This window comes from Oenanthe melanoleuca, chromosome 14 (genome assembly GCF_029582105.1).
Source record: "Oenanthe melanoleuca isolate GR-GAL-2019-014 chromosome 14, OMel1.0, whole genome shotgun sequence".
NCBI lineage: Eukaryota > Metazoa > Chordata > Aves > Passeriformes > Muscicapidae > Oenanthe > Oenanthe melanoleuca.
This window is the reverse complement of record NC_079348.1, coordinates 11,457,327-11,471,496: the sequence shown is the minus strand read 5'-3', so window position 1 is coordinate 11,471,496 and position 14,170 is coordinate 11,457,327.

Below are 14,170 nucleotides of genomic sequence, written 5' to 3'. Positions count from 1 at the left end.
AATTAGATTTTTATTACAGGCTAGAGTTTAAAAAAATTAATGATGGCTCTGAGCAGTGATATTGATGTTCACATTGAATGCAAATAGAAGAATAACAACAAGGGCTTTTTTACTTCTTGCTAATGAATAACACATATTGCTAAGGCAGACTGGAGGTGTGCTCCTCAGAAAGTCACTAAGAAAAGTCAGTCAGTAGGAAAAGGAGCTGCATGAAAATGTTGTGTGGATGTATTGTTTCCTATTGTATAATGAGATGTTGGACTAGGGAGAGAAGGGAGATCCCAGAATGGAATTACAGGTGGGATTTTCAGGATCACAACCTGGGACAGGACCTGATAATTGAAAAGGGCAAAATGAGTGGAGCATTTATCACTGTAACCCAGTGCCTAAACAAATATCCTTCTCCTTAGTCCTTGATGTCTATATGTGTGATTCCATTTCATTCTCAATGCCTGCCAGTCCTGCTGTAAGCAAAGATTTCTTACTCTTCATCTACTCCCTGAGTACACATTGAAATTATCATTTTACCAATTTGTCAAATATTGCATCTCCTGTAGTACTGCCATATTGTTAGAAATCCCAGACCATGGGAGTCCCAGATAAGGTGCTTGTGTAAAGTAGGTAATAAATGACCACTGTGGGAGCTCCCCAAAACTCTTTCTCTTCAGCTGGCATTATAAAGATACTTCTTATTGAGATTGTAGGTAAAATTGAAACTTTACAATTGTGCCAAAAATGTGTATTGCAAAATTGAATGTTGTGTCTATATTTCCTTAGAATTACAGGATTAGGTTCTGAAATGGCTGAAATTAAGACATACAATAAAACTGGCTCAGAATTTGCCTACTGCTCTCAGATTTTTAAAAGACAGTATTTTTAGACCTTAATTCCTTGTTGCTTCAAATTCTTGTGAAACAAGGAGCTCTTCTGCAGGAAGATTGTATTTGCTAAGGATTTGTGTGCACACATATGTATACACACAAATTCATTACTGAATATGTTACATGTGTGTTAGAACACATACCTGCCTGTAAAAAAAATTGAAAATAAAGTTCATTCCTGTTTTGCATATAACTGTCTTATTCTGTTATTCATGATTATGCTGTCACTGGAGACTTAAGAAACTATTTTCAAAGCAGGTGTCAAAACTGTAATACAGCATGTGTTTTATATGGGCAATACCTGTGTCTACTCATGTCAGTTGGATTCCTCCAATTACTTTCACAGACTTGGCAAATTAATCAGCAGGCAAAGTTTTATACTCCAAAGCCCCAAAGAATGACTGCTGCAGGAATAAATACAGATAACTGGGACCCAGATCATCTCTACAGCCACAACTCTTAATTTATGCCTGAATTTAGAGCTGTGTTCAACTCTCACTGATTCACAAGCCTCCAAAATGTAGGTTTTGTCTCACCACAAAACAAGTACAACACCAGAAAAAGACAATTCCCTCATAGGTGGCTGCTGTAAGCAAATCTCGAGGCTCACCAGGTGGTGTCAAAGATCTTTATGGCACAATTGACCCAAATCCACTGGGAGCAGACTGAAACCATCAATTGCAGCTTAGAGTAGGACACTGCCACCTCTATAATCAATTTTCAATATGTCAGTAAATCATTGGGTCTTAGAGTGGATCTTTGGATGTAAATAAATTATTCATACCAACCACTGCATATGAAAAATTAAAGGGACTACCTTAAAAATTATGTGAATATTACCTATAAAGGATTCTAGGTTTTAACTTAGACCTGTGTATGAAATATTAACACAATTTCATTATGGACCATAGTACCAGCTGGAAGAGGGCAGAAGAACCTGAAATTGCTGAGTTTCAACCACCTGTTTGCTGAGTTTCTGTAGCAGTAGGACTTCTAACTCATTGATTGCAGGCTCATGTTGTGTTTTTCAGCTTCCAAGGAGGATGTCTGAGCTCCTGGGGCCATGTGGCCCTTCCTGCTTCCCTTCTCCACAAAGTCTGCAGGCTGCACAACTGTGTCCTATTTATGCAGTTTGGAATAAATGCATCCATTCTCCCTTCAACTTTTTTTTGCCAGCTACTGAAAAAGTTTTGAATTAATTCAACAACCTCCCCTGCAGACAGGAAAAGATTTCTCAGAAGCCAATGTGCCTTTTGTTTCAGTTAGGGATAAAAGATTTAGTCAGAGATGGTTGGCTACTTATGTAAAATATTAAAGCTTTCCCAGCTATCATATCATACTAGGCTGAAGTCTGCTTGTTTTATGCTGTTAAACAGCCCATCTTTTGTCCTACTGGGGAATGATACCTGATTTAAGATAATATATTTCCTTTGCTGGGTCTGTTTATGCTTGGAAATGATCTTGCTGTATCCCTGTATTGAAAATTTATGAAAGGTACTAACATATTTCTTGCTATATATTTCTTGTGAGCACACTTTTGCAACTTTAGCATGGTTTGAAAACTACTTTTTTGCCCACAGCTAGCAAGAAACAATGATTTCATATTTCCCAAAATGGAAGCCAGTCAACAGCATTCCTCTTTATTGCAAAGAGGGGATACAATAATAAAAAGGCATTTGCTGGTGGAATATTGCCAATAAAGTACAATAATACATTAAAACAGATACTTAAAGTTGAAATTTATGAGTTTGTTTTTCTGTGCCAGTCAATGTATTTTCATATGTTAACATCAAAATGTAGACTCAACAAAACCTTTAATAATAAAAAACAGCAGCCATCAAAAGCAAGAGAATTTTAGCTTGTGATATGAAGAGTTTATCCTGTGATTTTGGGGGTGGACTTTTTTTTTCTGATTCTATCTTATTTCCCTTTTTCTTTCCTTCCTAATAAAGTATTTATCAGTTTGTTCCTTCATATATCCTTCAGTGTAGCTCTCAGACCAACAATGCTTCTGTTCTGTCCCTTGTCTTTGCAGAAGATTAATTTGGAAAATGAATGTTTCATTTAGAGAATAAAGAAATTAATCAAAGCTGGGGATAGGATTCTTGCTAATGAAGGCAAACACTTGTGTGTGCCATGTGTACACAGTGCTAAGACCACAGGTAGCTCTGCACACCTTCCAAGTCATCTCATATAATCTTTCCTTTTTTTTTTTTTTGTGGGATCTTTTGATATTTAATAAACCATTTTTGAACTGAATTGTTCTAGAGTTACTTAGAGAAATCCCAAGCAAGCAGTGCAGTAATTCCATGGGGTTCCTTCTTTATTTACCCTGTTGTTACCAAGATCTTTGCCAGTGTGTGTGCACATAGGCAGCAGAATATTTGGAAATGAAGGATGCTGCTTGGGACCAGGTTCAGGTTGTTAAAGTACTAAAGTAAGTGCCAAAAAATGCTGTGCACAGCCAAAGGCCCTGCACTGTCTCTAGCATTCTTTGTGGAAAGTAAGCTTATTTTCATCAGTGCATAATGTCATCTGGAGCCATGGCAAAGGTGTGATAAGGTCCCAGAAAAATTAGTTTCAGGTACCAAACTGGCAGAGTCTCATGACTAAAAGGATAATGAGTGTTTTTCAACCCTCAGACCTCTGATTATTGATGCTCAGATATCTAAACCAGATCTCCTGTTGACTTTCCTCTGAGCTCTGAGCAAGGTCTGGAGACAGCAGCAGCCTGAGGTTCATCAGGGGGAGCCCAGGCAACCACAGTGCACCTCAGTGGGCACTGCCTGGAGAGGTCAGGAGGGCAGATAAACAGGAAAATTAGGCTCCTGTTTTCTATTTTTAAGATTTTAATTTGATTTGAAGGCACAAGAGAATGCCTTCTACAGAAAAAAATTAATTAGTGACTTATGCTGTCTCTTACTATAGTTTTTAAGAGTGTATTGAGGCATTGTGAGAGCATTGAAGAGTTGTCATAAATATTGGAGAGCCAGAGGAGACAGAGGCAGAAAATCTGGTGGGCCTCTGGATCATGTAAGAACAAAGAGGAGAAGACAGTGTTTTTGAAACAGCAACTGGACTTCTGTTAATACATATCTGGAGGAGTAAATGAACATAGATTCAAGTTTTTACCTGGCTGGAGTATCCTGTGGTGCAAAATTCAGTGTTTTCAGCTCTGATTGTAGCAGCCCTTGAACTGACTCAGGACTAGGCAGACTGAAAAAATGATGTGTCACTGCAGCTGCTGTTACAGAGGTTCTATTTTTTCCCTGGCATAGTTAGGTGTGATAGCAGGGACAGATTCACATCTGTTTATGAGCAACAGTAAGGCTGCACTTACGTGCAATAAAAAAGTGAGGCAAAAAATATAGTGAATCATAACTTCAGGCAACTTAAGGTTATACTTCTGGTTTTTTCCCCACTTTTGAAACTGTTCAGATATACATCACAGCAAATAGATTAGTGAGAACCAAAATAACTAAATAGCTTAACTTTAAAACAGCAATTAATGCAAAATAGGTGTTTTATTAAATGTCTCCATAGCATCTACTATCTGAATCTGGCTGTGGTTTTTAACCAACAAGCAGTTTCATTTTAAGGACTTTTCCCCTCCTTATATCCCTTGTCTTTGACAAATGGGATCAGAGGAAACGTTACAGTTCTGCAGGAGATTGGCTGTTACTTTCCTCTTGCTGGTAAGCAGATATTGTGTGGGGTTTTGGTGTCCATCATCCACCTGTCATTTCCCCCAGCTACTTTTTCAGGCAGCCATCCTTTCCATAAAAATGGTTTGAGATTTCCTGCTGTCCAGTTGTGGGTGATACAGTCAAAAGTTTTCTGTCTCTCTTTTGGATACCCAATGAACAAAAGAATGGCTCTTGTCTGGCACAAACACCACGTAGAACAGACTCCCAATCCTGAGCAGAAATTTCCCTTTAGAAAGGAATTTCAGCAAGAAACCAGAACCTCCCTGTGCTCTCAGTCCCCTGGTTCTTTCTCTGTGCAAGGTTTTGTGCTGCAGATATTTCTGAGCCTCAGAACTCTAAATGGAAAATGAGTTTAACCCTGTATATTAATCATGTTTTTCACTGACTAGGAATTATTGTATAAAGCAAAGCTGTACCCTTACTACTATTTTACATTTAGCATTGTCTGTTCTAGGTCAATCTTAATTTTCCCTGCTCTAGCTGGGTTCCACATAGGTCATCTTTGAAAAATTATTGCATTACTTGCACATTTCTGAGGCTGTTTTTGTTTTGCACTTTGAAGCTTTGAATGAACCCAGGCAAGAAACCAAAATTGCTAAATACCATGAGGTGAAGGAATAGTAAGAAAACATAAAAATTTGCCTGAGGAGTGGTGAGAAGTGAAGATCAAGGTTATTTCTCAGTAGATGCTTCCAAGTAGGAGGCACATGAATTGCAGAAGCCAGAGGTAGTATCAGGATGTCATAAGGGGCAGAGGGGAATCCACCTGGGTCACTCAAGCTTGCCAGTTCTTGGAACCACATGGATGCTGGTTTATTTTCGAGCTGCTATTTTGATGCTCTCAGTACTGGGCTAGATGGAAGCTGCAAACAGATGAGGTGCACTGAGAGTGGCTGCACATCATGGGGGAAACATGAGCAGTATTTAATTCCTGAAGATGATGCATCCATGTAAACCTGTGAGGTCTGACACTGCCAGCTGCAGAGTCATGTTTGCCTTCAAACACGTATCTGGCACATCTGGATGTGACAAACAGCTGCAGGAACTTTGTCCCACCCTTCAGGGGTGCCCATCTCCCTGCCCAGAGCATGATTTGATTCCCACAGCTCTAGGGGGATGCTGAGAGACCAGGCAGGGTCCTGAGGAGGGTCATGTAGAATGAGGGACATGAGGGGGTTCAGCACAGCAAAATGGGGTAAATCTGGTAACCTTTAACTAGAGGCAAACACAGCAGAGCCAAACTCAGTGTTCCCAGTGGGCACAGCCAGGGGCAATGGCCATGTGTCAGGGCATGGTGTGGGGTTCATCACCTGGTTGTTTGGCAGGGATTATTCCATGCCCTTTGTGCTTCAAGGTCCTTGTTTGTGCTTAGCTGTCTATGTCATCTTCCCAAGTGCTAGAGGATGACAAAGACTATAGATCAAAGTTCCTGGATTTACAAGAGCTGCCTTGAAAACTGAGAGCCCCTGGAGCAGGACCTGTGGAACATCACCATCTGCTCTGCTGCAGATGTCACCAGCCTCTTGATTAGCAGCCATATCCCAGGATTGCTGTCTGCTGACTCTGGAATGCAAATCTGCTGTTAGAGCTCTGTCCTAGTCAGCCTGATAACAGACACTGCACTGGGAGAGCTGAAGTAGAGGCAAAGAAATGCCATGCTAGGTTACAGGTGTACAAATCTCAAGTAGAATTATATTTAAGACTATATATTATATTATATATTATATATATTATAATATATTATATTTACAAATCTGCCAAAATTTGGGAAACACATTTTGGATTAGAAGTCTCTTCTGGTGATTTTCATTCAGTGGTTGTTGGATCAGCAGCCCAAGATTAGGAAACAGTTTTGGTGGCTCTTATTCTCAGTTTAAAGTAGAGTTAACCAAGATTTTTAGCATCAATACCAGTTCTGCATGCTGGTCACCTCACTTTCCTCATGTTATTCCATAGAGCCCTGCTGGCCAGCCCTGATAATTCAGTTTTTATGTTGAAAAGGAAAACCATGTTCAGCCAGGTTGAGATATCCCAGAACAGCTCTTGGATTTTACCATGGTCTACCTAATCAAATGGCAGCCTTAAGGAACCACAAATTTCTGGTGTACTGGGATGAAAATTAATTCTGGGAAGTGATAGTGGGAAAGAAAATACTCTTTATCCAGTAAACAAGGTCCAAGAACTGGATTGTTTTGGTTTTGCTGAGGGTTCTTTGGTTTTTTGGGTTTTTTTTTTTTTTCTGTTTTTGAGTAAATATCTGCATTCTTCATTTATACCAAGCATAAATCAACCAACTAAAATGAGCAGCAGGTATTAAAGAACTGATTTACTCACACACAGAAATCATCACCATGTGATATTTTGCTGAGTAGGCTCATCTTGACCAATATGAGATTTGGACCACTGAGAACTGGAGACCTGAGTCCCATTTGGAATTCATCCCATCTCATTTCCTTTTTGAAGCAGGGTTTCTTTTTAAAATCCTTTTCATGGGAGGCTTGTCTTGCATCACAAAATCATGCCAGAGTAAATACAGATGGAATATCGAGCTGCTTCATTAAAATCCCTGTGATTTGTGTAAGGAGCTCCAATCTATTGGAACCTGACTTGTTAGTTTAAATTCCCTCACTGAGATATAGGTCAGGTTTAAATTAATAAGTGGTGATTGCAAAATCTTAATTAAAATGATATAGTTTTGTGGGTAGACAAGCACTCCTTAATTCATGTTGGGCTGGGAATATCTTTTTTCTGTTGGTAAAAACCTGCTTACAAAGGTGTCAGACCAACTTAATTCCTGTGGTTAGTGTGACTTAAATTACCGAAAATTGTAAATCCAACCCTTCAGTCACAGCTACCTTCAATTATTTATGAAAAATTACTTTTTTTTTTTTTTTTTTGTGGAGGGGGGGAGGAATGAAGGTGTGTTTGGTTTCTATTTTTCCATGAATAGTGAAAAGCTTAGTCATAATTTAAAGGGATCCATGATATTGTTAAATTATTTTCTTCGTGTGGGGCTTGATTCTACATTGCCCTGCAGTTTCTGTGGCACAATAGCAGGATGAATATCAAATGGCTCTGAATTCCATTTTTCAGCTGTGCTGTGCCTTTTCCTCCCCATTTGTCCACAGCACCAGCATAAAGTCTGAAATAGTGTGATGGCAGCGTGGGATGAGATCCTCAGGCAATGACCCCCTCACACCAGACTCCTGAGAAATCGTGCTGCAGATGTTGATGCAGAAATCCAGAGGTGCACCAGGCCTGCCTTGCACAGCTGGAATGGTCTGGCCAAACAACAGGCTGAGGGCAGGAGAGAAACAGCAGCACAGGTTTGGGGGTTTGCTTATACTCCACTAGAATTCTAGTTCACACAAGTTCTTGAGTCACCTTCAGAGGTACAGTGCTGAATATAAAAATTATTGCTAATCTCCCTACAGTTCTCCAGCAGGCAGAGGCAATAAAACTCAGGTTGATATTCCTCCCCGCCACCACCTTTTTCTCTCCTCCTTTTTTCTCTTTTGTCCTCTGCAAAGCTGCTTACAAGTGCAGCTGGGAAATAATATAATGTCTGGTCTAAGGATATATTGTGGAATCTGCTTTTTACCCCAAGAAGCCTTCTATATTTCTCTGCAGTACTTCCATGGTAGGCACAGCCTGGATTCATTATGGCAGCGTGGAGGAAGGGGATTGCATGAGCCTCTAGCATGGCTCTTGCTATTCTTTTGTCTCTTCCTCTAGCCCTAAATAAGTATAAACAACATGTAGACAAGACAAAACCTCAGCAGTGAACAAAAGCTGCCTGCATGTTATCCATCAGTATTATTTAAGTAGGACATGCTGGGCTGTTCATGATACACTCATACTGTAAGTGATAAGCTATAACGTATGGTATTCATTTACTTCTCCATTCCAACAGTAATATAGCAAAGACAATAAATTTTCCTGTTTGTTCTCTGACCCACTGTTCTTGGGTTAAGCAGCATGTTTGTCTACATTTGTCAGTTGTTACAAGCTTCTAGCTGCTGCAGACTAGGGTATTGATGAACCCTGGAAAATGGAGCCTTGAATAATGTATAAAGCATTAAACATGCAACCATTTCGCTGGGAAAAAAAGGGGGGAAAAGTGTATTATATGTTTTCTCTGTTGTAGTTCCTTCATTTACAAAACATATTTGTCAAGTCTTTTGCTAAGAATAATGCCAGGATGCAGTTTCCCATCATTCTTGTTAATGGGACTGTCTTAGTGTTACAGTAAACAACCATAAGTCTTGTGTCTCAGCCATTGTGCAGCACGCTTCGTTTTTTCAGCTTCCAATTAAGGGCATTTTAAATTTGTTGTCTACAGTCATAGGAGTGGTGGTGCAATTTCAGGGTGTGCATCAAGAGAGGGGCACTAAGGAAAAAGGTGTTTTCCAAAGCAAGAGCACCCTTGCCGAATTACTGAGTGACTCAAGTACATATATCGGGTTCTTTAAATGCTCAGAACTTATTCCTACCTCTTATAGCAATTTATTACTAAAAAAGCAGCACTGATTCATGCATTTTCCTGAACAAATTTACGTGATAAACCATCAGTATACATTTACATTAGCAAATGGAACTTTCTATCATATTTCTGAGACCAGAGTCCAAGACTTCAGTGGCTGTGAATCAATGCAGCTGCATTAGTTTCAGTGGAATGGTGCTGATTTATATCAACTGCAGCTCTGGTTTGTTAAATTCTTCCTCTTTTGGAAGCATGTATCAGAGCAGTGGAAAATTGCTGGATTTGATTTAGCCCCTTTTATTTGATGTGCCCCAGAACTCACCATTGCACTGGGAAACTTCAGTGAGCCCGTGATGATTTTGTTGACATGGAGTTTGAATTGCCCTCTTATCCTGGCCAAGGTTGAGAGGTTTTGGTGAGCTCTGTGGAGGACAGTCATAGTGCTTCCATCTGTCCTGTGTCACTTCTGTAGGTAAACAAGAAATGGGAGGTTTAGAACTGTTTCCACAAGGACTAAATTCATGTGAAAATACAAACACCTCATTTTTTAAAAAAGAAAATTGCTGCGTGTAGATGTGAGCTTTCTAATGCATGAGCTAACATGGTTACCTGCATAAACTAAGGAGAGTGTCTTATCCTGCCACATGTTGGTTTCTGCACATCAATCCCACAGAGGGAGATGTGGATGCACTGAGATGGGAATACAGCCCATCAGTTTCCAGAGCCTGACACTCCTGAAAGCCTAAAGCGCTGCACAGAAGAGTCTGTGCACAGAGACAGAGCTGCAAGGCTCCTATTAACATTAACAGCCAAATCCCTGATTACTGAAACAGGTATTTATCTCATGTGTGGTTTTCCTCAGCAAATTATTTGTGAAGAGAGTAGAACAGTGTATGACACAAGGAAGGGAGTGGGCACGTACTTGAAGTCAGAAATATAAAATGTATGAGATGTGAATCCTCTTTTCTTCCTTTCTTGGAGGTCTTTGCCATCCTACAGATATAATAAGGATACAGCCACTGGAGCAGAATATCTGCTTCACATGGATAGCTGGAGGGATTGGTATGGAACTTATTTTGGCAGGATTATTCACCAGCAAAACAGAAGGGGTTAGGAACATATTTATCCAATAAATTGATATGGGTGCCAAGTATCACTGATGAGTTATTTCAGTGAAACAGGATATGATTACTCTTACAGGTGAGTATTATGGCTTTGGAGTGACAGTTTTTAGAGGGATTTTTTAAAATATTCTAAAGATAAGGAATTTTTTTTTTCCATTGGTTGAGCACATAGCTTTGTGATGCTGGAGAATGTCCCCAGAGGTAACTTCCTAAAGCTCTTTGTGGATATTGGCATTTGGAGGGAGCAGCTCTGTGGCCTTTGCTGCATACAGGCTCTTCCTGTTAGAATGAGTTGTCTGAGATGTCCTCCTTCTCCATTTAAGCAGCAAGGTGATTTCACAGTTCCTAGGAGGGGAGTGAAGGATTCTGGCCCTTGAACAGGTGGGTATCTATGAAAGGCTGGTGTTTAACCTCATGACTTCATTACCAGGCTCCATCACAAGCAGCATCTCAGGATATTGTCAGTGTAGGATTTTGGATCTCTGACATTACTTTCAGTTTTTGATTTACTGACTATGTTCTTAACATGAACCTTGCTAGTTTAATTCTCATCAGTGCTGCTATCCACAATCCATCTTCTGAAGAAAATTATGGATCTACAGAAGAGCAGGAGGAAATATATAATTCAAGAAGTTTTCAAGATTCATTTTCAGGAAGATGAAGTGCCAACCACATTATGTGCTGAGTAGGGCTCTTTGAAAAGTAACAATGCCACCTGCAGCACTAAACATGTATTATGAATAAATGTTTCATTGCAAGCAAGCCAGGAAAAAAAATGGTGAATCACTCTTGCCATGCCTTTCCCAGCAGAAAAAGAATTCCTCTTCTGCAGCTCTAATGACTTCTGTAAAAAAGTACACACCAATATAGAACTGGGTTCCACTTTTGTGTGGTCCACATCCACTCTCCCATGGCATTAAATTAACACTGGCCCAGCTTTACATCTCTGAGGCTGTGCACTACAACAGAACATGCAGGAAGAAGTGCTGAGTATTTAATTTCAGGTGAGAAGTGCAGCTGGGTGGCAATTCTGGGTGGAGAAGCAGGAGCAGGCTGAATTCTGGGCTGGTTTCACATATTTGGCTACTGAAACTCTTCCCAGTGGAACCTGAAGAATTACAACACCTTGAAGACCTAATATTTATATTTCCTTCTTGCCACTTTATGTCTAAGTTACTCCAGTTTTGAAATACCTTACTGACATAAAGTGAGAGCCAAAAAATAATGAGTTCCTGAAGAGCAGGTGTCCTGATCCAGCCTCTTCAATGTTCTCAGGAACATTGCCAGTTTAATCCTGGTAGGATCAAGCAGAAAAAAAGCTGAAATTAGCATAGAGAGAGGCTTATATAAAAAGTTACCTGAATTTCTTTGTTCTGATCGTGAGATAAAATAAGAAGTTAAGAATTTCACAGTATATCATCAAAAATTCTGTTGTTTTCAACCCCTGATTTCTGAAAATGAGTGTCTTTCTGAGCTGCTGAATAATTTGTAACAGGTAGGATACCTCATCATCTTTTTCTCTCCCTTCACAAATTGTCTGGGAACACTTTTAGAGGCTTTCAGATGATCTGGATAAGAATTATTTTGCTGCTCTGCTTTTCCTGACCTGTGGCTTGTCTGTAAATTGTGTGTGAATAGTCAGTAGAATACTGAGTGGAGCTTGGAAGGGCTTTGGGAACAGGAACAAAATGTCTGCTCCAGAGGCAGAAGAGCCACTCTCCTGAAATTCAACAGTTCAGGCTAGGCATGCTAATCATTACACTGTTTATTAAATTATTAAAACCTTTGGAGTGTTGGTTTGGGTTTTTTTTGGGATGATCTTTTTTTGGTTTTTTTTTTTGTTTGTTTGTTTTTTGGGTTTTTTGGGGTTTTTTGTTTGTTTTTTTTGCTAGACAGTTACCTCCAGGTTTCAGGAATTTTGGACACCTTAACTGAAATACAGAATCTGACTCAGTCCAGCAAACTTGTTCATTCCTCCATTCCCATTTTCATAATTTTCCCCTTTGCATATATTTCCTTTCTCCCTATGAATATATTTTTGGAGTTAATGTAACTGTATGTCCTCCACAGAAAATGGAAACTTCTTTATTAGCTTCCTTTAGATACTGGAATTTCTTTCACTTTTTAATTTTGCTTCAAATAGGAATTTTGATTTTTTTTTTTTTGTTTTGTTTTGTTTTGTTTTGTTTTGTTTTGTTTTGTTTTGTTTTTTAAATTAAGCATTAACAACACTATTCCTTTATATTTATGTTGATGATGTGGTCAAGTGGATTGAGAAAAACATTTGATGGTTGGTGTATATTCCCTTTGGGATGCCTGTGAACACTGTACATACATGTAGTCTCTCCTTGTGCAGAGGAAGTCACAGAAAATTTTCTAAAAGTTTTCAAAATCTGATGGAATTATCATCTATCTGTAAAAATAGTAGGAAAGATAAATGAAAAGTGACTGAACAAAACAATAAATATAATACACAAGTGTTTGTGTTTTAATGTAGATGAAAACATTTCTTTTCATCAAGCTTCTGAAATTTCTCTAGAGTGCTTTTCCTTTCCTCTCATATTTATAAAATTAATCAACCCAGAACAAAAAAGATGACTTGTGGAAAAACTAACACTTGGTTTGTATAAAAAAGCAAATAGAGAAAAACATGATCTCCCCACATCTTTTTAAAAAAGCTGATTTTTGAAATAGCCATGATTGGTTACATCATTCCCTTGAGATCAAATAAAAATGTATTCATCCCTTGAATAACTCTTCCTTCATTGGGCACCTCCCTCCAAATTTCTCATTACTTCTAAGAAAACAAAATGCAATCCTTGATTCTTTCTCATTCAAAGCTGCTAGGTAAAAATGAACTTTTAGAAACAATCCAGAATCCATTTGTCAGGATAATAACAATTCTCTGTAACAATTCTTTCTGCCTCTTCTTTCTCCCCCTACCCACATTAATTATAATGCTCTAACAGAACAGAGCTTGATTCCCTTTTTTATTAAGGTTGTTTCACTCTATTATTGATTAAGCTTATTTCCCATGATAAATAACCTTCCTGTCAAAAAATGATTTATGAAAGCCAGTGGTCTTTCTTTTTCCAGTTTGCTTTTCCTGTGGTTACATATTATATATTATCTCCTGCTGACTGGTTTGGGCAGTCTTTGAATCTACAATTACTGATTCTCATTAAGAGAACTGAATTTCAGTGCTGTAAAAGACTTGGAGATCCATCAGGTGAATCATTTGATTTTAAGTTAGAAACAGAAGCATCTTTCTAATGTTAGTATATGGTTTTGTGATGTGCCTTTAAGTCTTTAAAAATGTTAATAAAATAACAGGCATTGTGCTTATGGAGACCAACTCCTTTGGAGAGGCATCCCTCATGAACATACTGAAACTTCTAGAGTGCCAGTAATTCCATTGGGATGGCAGTCTTGGTCCTCACCATATTTATAAATATATATAAATATATATGTGTATAGATATATATATATATATATATTAAATGGGAAACAGCTTCTTAGAAGACAGCAGCTCTGTTTATGCAACACTGGAGATGGACTGAGTGTGCTTTTGTCCAGGTGTGATTTGTTCTGTCAACAAACCTTTTGTCCTCAAATTTAAGATGAAACATGAGGTGTTCTGAGTTCCTTTTCCTTGGTGGAAAAACTGAAAACCATCCAGATTGCACCTAATGCAATGTTTACTGCACAGAACATACTAACCTGTTTATGGATGAAAACTGCTCTGGGGTTGTCTTGACTGTATCCACAGCTGAGCACCTTCCCAGGCAGTGCTGTGTCCAGAATTCCTGTCGAGTTCTTTCATGTTCTCACAACAAATCTTCATCTGTGTCTGGGCTTCTTCCACTGCATTACTTTTTTTCTGTTTTACTGCATCTGTGTTTTCTGTCTCCCATTCATACATTCCAAATAGCCAGTCCTCTATTTGAGATATGTTTCAGGTCCAGGGGGGATGCA